This window comes from Bombina bombina, chromosome 5 (assembly GCF_027579735.1).
Source record: "Bombina bombina isolate aBomBom1 chromosome 5, aBomBom1.pri, whole genome shotgun sequence".
Lineage (NCBI taxonomy): Eukaryota > Metazoa > Chordata > Amphibia > Anura > Bombinatoridae > Bombina > Bombina bombina.
In genome coordinates, this window is record NC_069503.1 from 116,808,228 (window position 1) to 116,820,578 (window position 12,351).

Genomic DNA, 12,351 nt, shown 5'->3' on the forward strand with positions numbered 1-12,351 from the left:
TTCAGCATACAGAGCTGAAGAGGTCGCATGTGAAAACTAGCAAAGGGGATCGCGTCCGATGCAGCAGTCATAAGACCTAGAATTTCCATGCATAAGGCTACCGAAGGGAATGATTGAGACTGAAGGTTTCGACAGGCTGTAATCAATTTTAGACGTCTCTTGTCTGTTAAAGACAGAGTCATGGACACTGAATCTATCTGGAAACCCAGAAAGGTTACCCTTGTTTGAGGAATCAAAGAACTTTTTGGTAAATTGATCCTCCAACCATGATCTTGAAGAAACAACACAAGTCGATTCGTATGAGACTCTGCTAAATGTAAAGACTGAGCAAGTACCAAGATATCGTCCAAATAAGGAAATACCACAATACCCTGTTCTCTGATTACAGACAGAAGGGCACCGAGAATCTTTGTGAAAATTCTTGGAGCTGTAGCAAGGCCAAACGGTAGAGCCACAAATTGGTAATGCTTGTCTAGAAAAGAGAATCTCAGGAACTGATAATGATCTGGATGAATCGGAATATGCAGATATGCATCCTGTAAATCTATTGTGGACATATAATTCCCTTGCTGAACAAAAGGCAATATAGTCCTTACAGTTACCATCTTGAACGTTGGTATCCTTACATAACGATTCAATAATTTTAGATCCAGAACTGGTCTGAAGGAATTCTCCTTCTTTGGTACAATGAAGAGATTTGAATAAAACCCCATCCCCTGTTCCGGAACTGGAACTGGCATAATTACTCCAGCCAACTCTAGATCTGAAACACAATTCAGAAATGCTTGAGCTTTCACTGGATTTACTGGGACATGGGAAAGAAAAAATCTCTTTGCAGGAGGTCTCATCTTGAAACCAATTCTGTACCCTTCTGAAACAATGTTCTGAATCCAAAGATTGTGAACAGAATTGATCCAAATTTCTTTGAAAAAACGTAACCTGCCCCCTACCAGCTGAACTGGAATGAGGGCCGTACCTTCATGTGAACTTAGAAGCAGGCTTTGCCTTTCTAGCAGGCTTGGATTTATTCCAGACTGGAGATGGTTTCCAAACTGAAACTGCTCCTGAGGACGAAGGATCAGGCTTTTGTTCTTTGTTGAAACGAAAGGAACGAAAACGATTGTTAGCCCTGTTTTTACCTTTAGACTTTTTATCCTGTGGTAAAAAAGTTCCTTTCCCACCAGTAACAGTTGAAATAATAGAATCCAACTGAGAACCAAATAATTTGTTTCCCTGGAAAGAAATGGAAAGTAGAGTTGATTTAGAAGCCATATCAGCATTCCAGGTCTTAAGCCATAAAGCTCTTCTGGCTAAGATAGCCAGAGACATAAACCTAACATCAACTCTAATAATATCAAAAATGGCATCACAGATGAAATTATTAGCATGCTGGAGAAGAATAATAATATCATGAGAATCACGATTTGTTACTTGTTGCGCTAGAGTTTCCAACCAAAAAGTTGAAGCTGCAGCAACATCAGCCAATGATATAGCAGGTCTAAGAAGATTACCAGAACATAGATAAGCTTTTCTTAGAAAAGATTCAATTTTTCTATCTAAAGGATCCTTAAACGAGGTACCATCTGACGTAGGAATGGTAGTACGTTTAGCAAGGGTAGAAATAGCCCCATCAACTTTAGGGATTTTGTCCCAAAATTCTAACCTGTCAGGCGGAACAGGATATAATTGCTTAAAACGTTTAGAAGGAGTAAATGAATTACCCAATTTATCCCATTCCTTAGAAATTACTGCAGAAATAGCATTAGGAACAGGAAAGACTTCTGGAATAACCGCAGGAGCTTTAAAAACCTTATCCAAACGTATAGAATTAGTATCAAGAGGACTAGAATCCTCTATTTCTAAAGCAATTAGTACTTCTTTAAGTAAAGAGCGAATAAATTCCATCTTAAATAAATATGAAGATTTATCAGCATCAATCTCTGAGATAGAATCCTCTGAACCAGAAGAGTCCAAAGAATCAGAATGATGGTGTTCATTTAAAAATTCATCTGTAGAGAGAGAAGATTTAAAAGACTTTTTACGTTTACTAGAAGGAGAAATAACAGACAAAGCCTTCTTTATGGATTCAGAAACAAAATCTCTTATGTTATCAGGAACATTCTGCACCTTAGATGTTGAGGGAACTGCAACAGGCAATGGTACATCACTAAAGGAAATATTATCTGCTTTAACAAGTTTGTCATGACAATTATTACAAACAACAGCTGGAGGAATAGCTACCAAAAGTTTACAGCAGATACACTTAGCTTTGGTAGATCCAGCAGGCAGTGGTTTTCCTGTAGTATCTTCTGGCTCAGATGCAACGTGAGACATCTTGCAATATGTAAGAGAAAAAACAACATATAAAGCAAAATAGATCAAATTCCTTATAAGACAGTTTCAGGAATGGGAAAAAAATGCCAAACATCAAGCTTCTAGCAACCAGAAGCAAATGAAAAATGAGACTGAAATAATGTGGAGACAAAAGCGACGCCCATATATTTTGGCGCCAAATAAGACGCCCACATTATTTGGCGCCTAAATGCTTTTGGCGCCAAAAATGACGCCACATCCGGAACGCCGACATCTTTGGCGCAAAATAACGTCAAAAATGACGCAACTTCCGGCGACACGTATGACGCCGGAAACGGAAAATAATTTTTGCGCCAAAAAAGTCCGCGCCAAGAATGACGCAATAAAATGAAGCATTTTCAGCCCCCGCGAGCCTAACAGCCCACAGGGAAAAAAGTCAAATTTTTGAGGTAAGAAAAAATATGATAATTTAAAGCATAATCCCAAATATGAAACTGACTGTCTGGAAATAAGGAAAGTTGAACATTCTGAGTCAAGGCAAATAAATGTTTGAATACATATATTTAGAACTTTATAAATAAAGTGCCCAACCATAGCTTAGAGTGTCACAGAAAATAAGACTTACTTACCCCAGGACACTCATCTACATGTTTGTAGAAAGCCAAACCAGTACTGAAACGAGAATCAGTAGAGGAAATGGTAAATATAAGAGTATATCGTCGATCTGAAAAGGGAGGTAAGAGATGAATCTCTACGACCGATAACAGAGAACCTTATGAAATAGATCCCGTAGAAGGAGATCACTGCATTCAATAGGCAATACTCTCTTCACATCCCTCTGACATTCACTGCACGCTGAGAGGAAAACCGGGCTCCAACTTGCTGCGGAGCGCATATCAACGTAGAATCTAGCACAAACTTACTTCACCACCTCCCTTGGAGGCAAAGTTTGTAAAACTGATTTGTGGGTGTGGTGAGGGGTGTATTTATAGGCATTTTAAGGTTTGGGAAACTTTGCCCCTCCTGGTAGGAATGTATATCCCATACGTCACTAGCTCATGGACTCTTGTTAATTACATGAAAGAAATCTATTTATGATTGGGGCCATATCACAACTTTACAAATATATTATAATCTTTATTTTCTGTCATTTATATGAAACAATATTTTCTCCTGAAATAAACGTTAAATATAATTTGTTTAAATATAAGTTAAATTGGATACTGCAGTATTGGTATTGTACTTCCTACTGATTCTCACTGTCAGACATTTTGTATTTGTCATGTGCTCCACCCCCCATCCTTTAACTTCTCTTGGTCAATACTGTGTTGTCTTAAAGAGACAGTCAACGCCATAGATAATAATAAGATAGATAATCCCTTTATTACCCATTCCCCAGTTTTGCAAAACCAACAGTTATATTAATATACTTTTTACTTCTGTGACTAACTTGTATCTAAGCATTTTCTGACCACCCCTAATCACATGACTTTTAGTTATTATCTACTGACCTGCATTTTAGCCAATTAGCAAAGTGTCTGCCACTAGCCACGGGCGTGATCACAATGCTATCTATATGGCCTACATGAGCTAGCTCTCCCCTGCTGTGAAAAGTAAATAAAATAGAGGAGGCCTTCAAGGGCTTAGAAATTATCATATGTGCCTTCCTAGGTTTGCTTTCAACTAGAATACCAAGAGAACAAAGCAAAATTGTTGATAAAAGTAAATTGGAAAGTTGTTTAAAATAACATGCCCTATTTGAAAAATGAAAGTTTTTTTTGGACTTGACTGTCCCTTTAAATCACACTGCAATGGGGTATGAGAGGGATAGGCACTAAAATGTTCATTTCAATTGCTATCTTAGATATAGAAAAGAAAAGGAAGTGTTTGTGTTTACATAGAGTAATAACATAATGAGATGTTTTTTGACAAGTTCAGTCCATTTAACCCCTTAACGACCAACGACGTATGGGGTACGTCCTGCAAAAAAATGCAGTTAATGACCAAGGACGTACCCCGTACGTCGTTGGTCTTTGAAAGCAGTGGAAGCGATCCTGATCACTTCCAACTGCTTTCATGTTATAGCAGTGATGCCTCGATATTGAGGCATCCTGCTATAACATTTTTTAGCCGTCCGATGCAGAGAGAGCCACCCTGTGGCCCTCTCTGCATCGGCCATCAATGGCCATGTTCGTTGGTGGGTGGGAGCTGATCTAGGGAGGCGGGTGGGCGGCCATTGGTGGGAAGGGGGGCGGGATCGAGTGCGCGCACGTGCGCGGGTGCGCGCGCGTGCACGGGAGCGGGTGCGGGTGCGGGTGCGCGCGCGCGGGGGGGTGGGAAACCTACACTATGGAACAACAGGGGTACTTGGTGGGAGAGAGGGTGGCATCATAAAACATTTAAACGATCTGGGAGGGTGGGAGGTTGGGGGTTGAGGGGGGGCAGCTACATAATTGAGGGGGGGCAGCTAAATAATAAAATAAAAAAAAATTGATAAAAAAACATTTGAGTTCAAACTGGGTACTGGCAGACAGCTGCCAGTACCCAATATGGCGCATAATAAGGCAGAGAGGGGGGTTAGAGAGCTGTTTGGGGGGGATCAGGGAGGTTGGGGGCTAAGGGGGGATCCTACAGAGCAGAATGATTATTGTTTTTTTTTTTTTTAAATCCCCAAAAAACTCTTATTTTAGTACTGGCAGACTTACTGCCAGTACTTAAGATGGCGGGGACAATTGTGGGGTGGGGGAGGGAAGAGAGCTGTTTGGGAGGGATCAGGGGGTGTGATGTGTCATGTGGGAGGTTGATACCTACACTAAAGCTAAAATTAACCCTACAAGCTCCCTACAAGCTCCCTAATTAACCCCTTCAATGCTGGGCATTATACACGTGTGGTGCGCAACGGCATTTAGCTGCCTTCTAATTACCAAAAAGCAAAGCCAAAGCCATATATGTCTGCTATTTCTGAACAAAGGGGATCCCAGAGAAGCTTTTACAACAATGTATGCCATAATTGCACAAGCTGTTTGTAAATAATTTCAGTGAGAAACCTAAAATTGTGAAAAATGTAACGCTTTTTTTTATTTGTTCGCATTTGGCGGTGAAATGGTGGCATGAAATATACCAAAATGGACCTAGATCAATACTTTGGGTTGTCTACTACATTATACTAAAGCTAAAATTAACCCTACAAGCTCCCTACAAGCTCCCTAATTAACCCCTTCAATGCTGGGCATAATACACGTGTGGTGCGCAGTGGCATTTAGCGGCCTTCTAAATACCAAAAAGCAATGCCAAAGCCATAAATGTCTGCTATTTCTGAACAAAGGGGATCCCAGAGAAGCATTTACAACCATTTATGCCATAATTGCACAAGTTGTTTGTAAATAATTTCAGTGAGAAACCTAAAGTTTGTGAAACAATTTGTGAAAAAGTGAACAATTTTTTTTATTTGATCGCATTTGGTAGTGAAATGGTTGCATGAAATATACTAAAATGGGCCTAGATCAATACTTTGGGATGTCTTCTAAAAAAAAATATATACATGTCAAGGGATATTCAGGTATTCCTGACAGATATCAGTGTCCCAATGTAACTAGCGCTAATTTTGAAAAAAAAGTGGTTTGGAAATAGCAAAGTGCTACTTGTATTTATTTCCCTATAACTTGCAAAAAAAACAAAGAACACGTAAACATTGGGTATTTCTAAACTCAGGACAAAATTTAGAAACTATTTAGCATGGGTGTTTTTTGGTGGTTCTAGATGTGTAACAGATTTTGGGGTTCAAAGTTAGAAAAAGTGTGTTTTTTTCCATTTTTTCCTCATATTTTATAATTTTTTTTATAGTAAATTATAAGATATGATGAAAATAATGGTATCTTTAGAAAGTCCATTTAATGGCGAGAAAAACGGTATATAATATGTGTGGGTACAGTAAATGAGTAAGCGGAAAATTACAGCTAAACACAAACACTGCAGAAATGTAAAAATAGCCTTGGTCCCAAATGGACAGAAAATGGAAAAGTGCTGTGGTCCTTAAGGGGTTAAAAGGACCATAACAGAATTACAAAACAGGTGCATAATAAAAATACAATGCAATAAAACGTAGTATGAAAGTTAAAAGAGCAATAGATTGTTTTCTGATAAATGCAGTTCTGCACCTGTACCATGTGACAGCTATCAGCCAATAACAGACTCATATTTTTATATAATGTGAACTCCTGCATATGCTAAGTAGGAGCCGCTGCCTCAGGTCATTTAAAAGGCTGTGTACAATTTAATAATTAAAACGTTATGTGGGAAACGTAACAATATCTAATCAAGCCCCATAGCCATAATTAGAACCAATGCAATAAAGTGTCAGCAGATGCTGTCAATGTTATTGTTTTGGTAAAAAGACCCAATAATAGTAATTAGTAATGGGGGGTGCTCACTGTTTAATAAGTAACAGAAAAAGTGCAAAGAAAAAATATGACAGTAATAGAGCACTCACAGGAAATCTATCATAAGTGAACAATGACAGTAGAGGCTGTCCAAAGTTTGTGTAATTTAAAGATTAAAGGGACACTCAGGCTTTATTACATTTTCATGATTCAGATAGAACAGCAATTTTAAACAACTTTCCAATTTACTTCCATTAAAAAAAATGTGCACAGTCTTTTATATTTACACTTTTTTTGAGTCACCAGCTCCTACTTAGCATGTGCAAGAACTCAGAATATACGTATATGCATTTGTAATTGGCTGATTGCTATCACATGGTACAGGGGGGAGTGGAAACATACATAACTTTAAAATGTGTTAGAAAAGAATCTACTACTCATTTGAAATTCAGAGTAAATGCTATTGTATTGTCTTGTTATCTTGCATCTGTTGATTATGCAAATCTGCTGTGTTTACTGGTCCTTTAACATTTATTGAGATACAATAAAAATGGGTAGACACAAACTACTAGTGTAGATATAAATAAAACTTAAGATTAAAAATAATCAACAAGCTAGCTTATCCACAAAAACCCCTAGCCGTACCAGTCAATGATTGGGAACAAATTATTTTGTGCTCTCTCCCCCCTTCTCTTTTGCGCTCTCTCTCCCCCTCTCTTTTGTGCTCTCTCTCTCGCCCTCTCTTCTGCGCTCTCTCTCTCCCCCTCTCTTTTGCGCTCTCTCTCTCTCCCCCTCTCTTTTGCGCTCTCTCTCTCTCTCCCCCTCTCTTTTGCGCTCTCTCTCTCTCTCTCCCCCTCTCTTTTGCGCTCTCTCTCTCTCCCCCTCTCTTTTGCGCTCTCTCTCTCTCCCCCTCTCTTCTGCGCTCTCTCTCTCTCCCCCTCTCTTCTGCGCTCTCTCTCTCTCCCCCTCTCTTCTGCGCTCTCTCTCTCTCCCCCTCTCTTTTGCGCTCTCTCTCTCTCCCCCTCTCTTCTGCGCTCTCTCTCTCTCCCCCTCTCTTCTGCGCTCTCTCTCTCTCCCCCTCTCTTTTGCGCTCTCTCTCTCCCCCTCTCTTTTGCGCTCTCTCTCTCTCCCCCTCTCTTTTGCGCTCTCTCTCCCCCCTCTCTTTTGCTCTGTCTCTCACAACATGAAACATATAGAAAACAAATTAAATAAGTACAGTTGAGTTTTTTTTAACAAACTCAGTTTCTAAGATGAAGTAAAATCATTTATCTTTATCATAACAAAATACATAACAATATTTTCTCATCCTATAATATAAAAGGCCAAGTGTGTTTGTCCGAAGCTGTCATGCACAGTAGAGACTGCGGGCAAGGGCAAACACACCTGGCATTACCTGATCTGCTGTTTGCAGCATGGTGCGGCGAAAGTGGGCATGGCCGGGGCGGTGGGCAGGTCCGGTCGGCACGAGAGAGGAGAGAGCAATAGAAAGAGAGGGGGAGAGACAAGAAGATATGGGAAAGTAGGGATGAACCGAAATTTTGGCAGCCGAAATTTTCAGCCGAAAATTAGCCTATCCCATTCGGGTCGAAAGACGGACAAACCGGACGAAAATTGCATGCTCTATCTGCCCCACAACTTCACTTACTGGCCGCCTCTTACTGCATCCACTCGCACCTAAAATTAAGTCCGGTGCAGCAACTACATTTCCCAGAATACCACTCACTGCAGCACAGACTCCTCCCTCCTTTCCTACCTAGAGCGGTTCCTTCCTCTTTCTGTATAATCTGCACTTCCTGTTCTGAAGGCTCCGGTGTAGTTTGCTTAGTGCTGTGGAAGAAGAGTTGCTCCGGTTCAGCAGTTCAGCTCTGTGAGGGAGGTTTGATTTACAGCTGTGTAGTGTTAGGAGGTAGAGGGGGGTTGCTCTGTGTTAGGCTGCTGTAAATCAAACCTCCGTTGTCTCTAACAGAGCTAAACTGCTGAACCGGAGCAACTCTTCCTCCACAAAATGCTGAATAATTGCAGTAATAGACAAAGCTTCTACGTTTTAAATCCCTAGGAAACAGTTATGCAAGCAGGGCTTTTACTTAGTGTATTGAACAGATTTTGTTATGGAGAAATGCAGCAGAATAAAACCCTTTCCAACTTCATAACACCCATTAATACTTTACTATTTATAACCAGCCTACATACTGTTTAATTGTGTAGCAAAGAATAAATATACAGTGATTTATATAATAAGAATATGAATTTAAATAATAAGCATATTTATAAAAATGTTTTGTTCACATAAAAAAGGAACAAAATAATAAACTTTTAAAAGGGGATATTTATTTCTGCATTGAACATACTTCATGCCACCTTTGTTGTTTAACACACATGCAGTAGTCCTGGTCTGCCAATAAATATTAATACTGCAGTGTAAACCATTTCTTGCAAGTTTTAATTATCTAGCCCTTACTGTTTTGCATAGATAGAAAAGTTTTCTAGGACTATACTGAATTTGTATAACTAGTAAACCAAAAGAAAATCTCTTAAATCTGATTCTGTTACTGAATGAAGAATGTATATTGATATTAAATAATCAACAATATATTATTCTTCACTCAGTCACATATAACAGAAACAGATTTAACAGATTTTTATTTATATTGTTTTTTATTTTTCTGTCCAATTTCAGTGTGGTTAATGGTTATTTATTTATTGGCTTGTAGGTTTTTTATTTCAGATCCATTAAATTCATTAAAAACTCTAATATAATAAAATTATATAAAAAAACCTATTTTAAAATCATTTTTGAAAAAAAAGTCAGTTTCGGTTTTGGTTTTCGGCCAAGGGCATCCTGAATTTTCGGTCAGAGGGATGTGAAGAGAGTATCGCCTATTGATTTTATAGTATATACTCACGGGAAATCTTTTCAAGGGTTCTCTGTTATTGGTCATAGGGATTCATCTCCTACCCCCCTTTTCAGATCGACGATATACTCTTATATACCATTACCTCTGCTGATAGTTTTCAGTATGGGTTTGGCTATCTGCTATATGTGGATGGATGTCTTTCATAAGTATGTATCATTATTTAAGACAATCTCAGCTATGGTTTGGCGCTTTATGTATTAATATAAAGTTTTAAATATATGTATGATACTTCTATATGCCATGAGTCAGGTATATGTATATTTCCGTTTACAGACTATCAGTTCCAGTATGGGAATCATGTTTTAGGAAGTTTATTTTCTTACCTGGGGTATAGTCTCTTTTTTCAAATTGACTTGTTTCTCTTTAATTTCAAGGGCAAAATTAGGCTTGTGAGGTCGCAAAATGCTGTAATTTATTGCGTCATTCTTGGCACGAGAATTGTTTGGTGCGAATGTGCATCTACGATGACACAAGTTCGTCATTTCCTGCGTCTTTGTTGACGCCAGGTTGTTTGGCATGAAGTTGCGTCATTTCTGGATGTTTGTTGGCACAAAAAAAAAATGTTTCTACTTCATTTTGCGTCATGCGCCATACTTGGTGCCAAAAAAATTGGTTTTATTTTACCCCACTTCCTATATGCCTCTTGCCTTCTTTATGTTCAGAGGGCTATGCTGTTTGCATTTTTTCCCATTCCTAAAACTGCTATATGAGGAAATTGAATATTTTGTCTAAATGTTATTTTTTCTTTTACATTTTGCCCTGACCCTCATCCCAATGGGGGTTGCTCCTTCTTTATAACTGTAACAAAATGTACTTAAAAGATGCAGATATAAATATAATAGTTTATATTTGTTTAATGAGTGATCTAGTCTAAAGTCAGCATAATATCTATTTTACTCACCTAACACATATGAGTTCATGCTGATAACAGGCTCCAATGTCTGTGCTCAGGAAGAAGGTTCCCTTATTCACTCCAGTTACATCAATACCTGATATCTCTCAGTGCTCTGGCCGTGTCTGTAAAAAGTATATTAAATGGTTTAGACAGATAGTAATAAATAATGGTTCTGATTAACTGTACATATGGTATAATTAAAGGCACTTGTAACAAGTCATGTGATACAGATCAGCTGATTAGGTTATTACATATGTTCTATTGATTCACCACAAGCATTTAGTAGAGTTAACACTGTGTGTGTTATAATTGCCCCTTAAAGGGATATTAAAGTCCAAATTAATCTTTCATGATTCAGATAGGGCATGTCATGTTAAACAACTTTCTAATTTACCTTTATCATCAAATTTGCTTTGTTCTCTTGGTATTCTTAGTTGAAAGCAAAAGAGAGGGGAGAGAGACAGAGCAAAAGAAAGGGGGGGAGAGGGAGAGCAAATGAGAGGGATGGAGAGAAAGAGCAAAAGAGAGGGATGGAGAGAAAGAGCAAAAGAGAGGGATGGAGAGAGAGAACACAAAAAAGAGAGGGGAAAGAGACAGAGCAAAAGAGAGGGGGAGAGAGATCAAAAGAGAGGGGGAGAGAGAGAGAGCAAAAGAGAGGGAGAGGGAGAGAGAGCAAGGGGTGGGACTGCTGTACTGCAAAAAATGGCCAGTGTGAACCGGCTTTAGGGCTAGTCGTTATATAAAACACAACAGTGTGTTAATAAAGATTTATGTCAGGTTTTGCATATTACCGTTTAGCAGAAGCTCTGTAAGTATGAAGTCTCTCTGGTTCCTCCTTTGATATCACTGAGTGTTACACAGATATTTATACTAATGTGGGAGGGTCACCTTTCTCTGTGTGACTCACATGAGTACAACTTGTCAGTTGGGAGACAATGAGAGGGTCACACCTGGACTTTTGTTCTCATATAGATGTCTATTGTCCCCTCTGGTGTCACATGAGTCCCTGCCTCCCCCTCAGGGTGTGATTATCATATGGATAAGTAAGGAGGAAACAAACTGTTTATTTAAATGTGGGGGTATTTTCTGTTGTGTCCTAAAATATCTCAGTCTACAGCATTATATTATGTTTTTATTGATGGAAATTGATATTTTAACATAATTTAATTGAAAAAAGATTTTTATTATTTTGCTCCTCAAGTATACATCACAACAGTAATATAACAGTAAATTAATCTTACAGGTACAGGTCACAGTCATAGATAACAAGTCACAGCCAAGGGTGTATGGAAGGAAACATAGTTGGTCATTACAATATGCACTCCAGGTCAGAAAGTAAAGTGCTTCCTTCACATCATTGTTGTCCCAACCCAAAGGGGGTTTCCACTATATTTTAACAGAACTTAGTTGCAAACAGATGTATAATATTAACCTGTTATACATATGAGATACATATATAGGAGCAGCAATACACTACTGGGAGCTAGCTGAACACATCTAGTTAGCCAATCACAAGAGATAAATGTGTGCAGGCACCAATCAGCAGCGAGCTCCCACTAGTGTAGGATATGTGCATATTCTTTTTAAACAAGGGATACAAAGAAAACAAAGCATAAAAGAAGTTAATTTAAAGTGTTATAAAAAGAAATGCTCTTTCTGAATCATGCATATTTAAAGGGACACTGAAGTCAAAATAAACTTTTATGATTCAGAAAGAACCTGCAGTTTATAGACACTTTACTTCCATTATCAAAGCTACAGTTTTATACCCTGCTAAATTAAAAATATTTACTAAATATGAAACCCTAATATTTGACAATTTTAATTAAGCATCACTATTTCTTTTAAC

The 12,351-nt window shown here is 38.5% G+C and overlaps 1 long non-coding RNA gene across 1 annotated transcript in view; it reads right to left on the minus strand.

Annotated features, from left to right (window-relative positions):
* LOC128660052 (uncharacterized) overlaps positions 1-12,351 on the minus strand; it is an 86,765-nt gene that overhangs the window by 32,464 nt on the left and 41,950 nt on the right. The window contains exon 2 of the long non-coding RNA XR_008402504.1: positions 10,509-10,624. This is a non-coding gene — a long non-coding RNA (uncharacterized LOC128660052). The remainder of the gene's footprint in view (positions 1-10,508; positions 10,625-12,351) is intronic.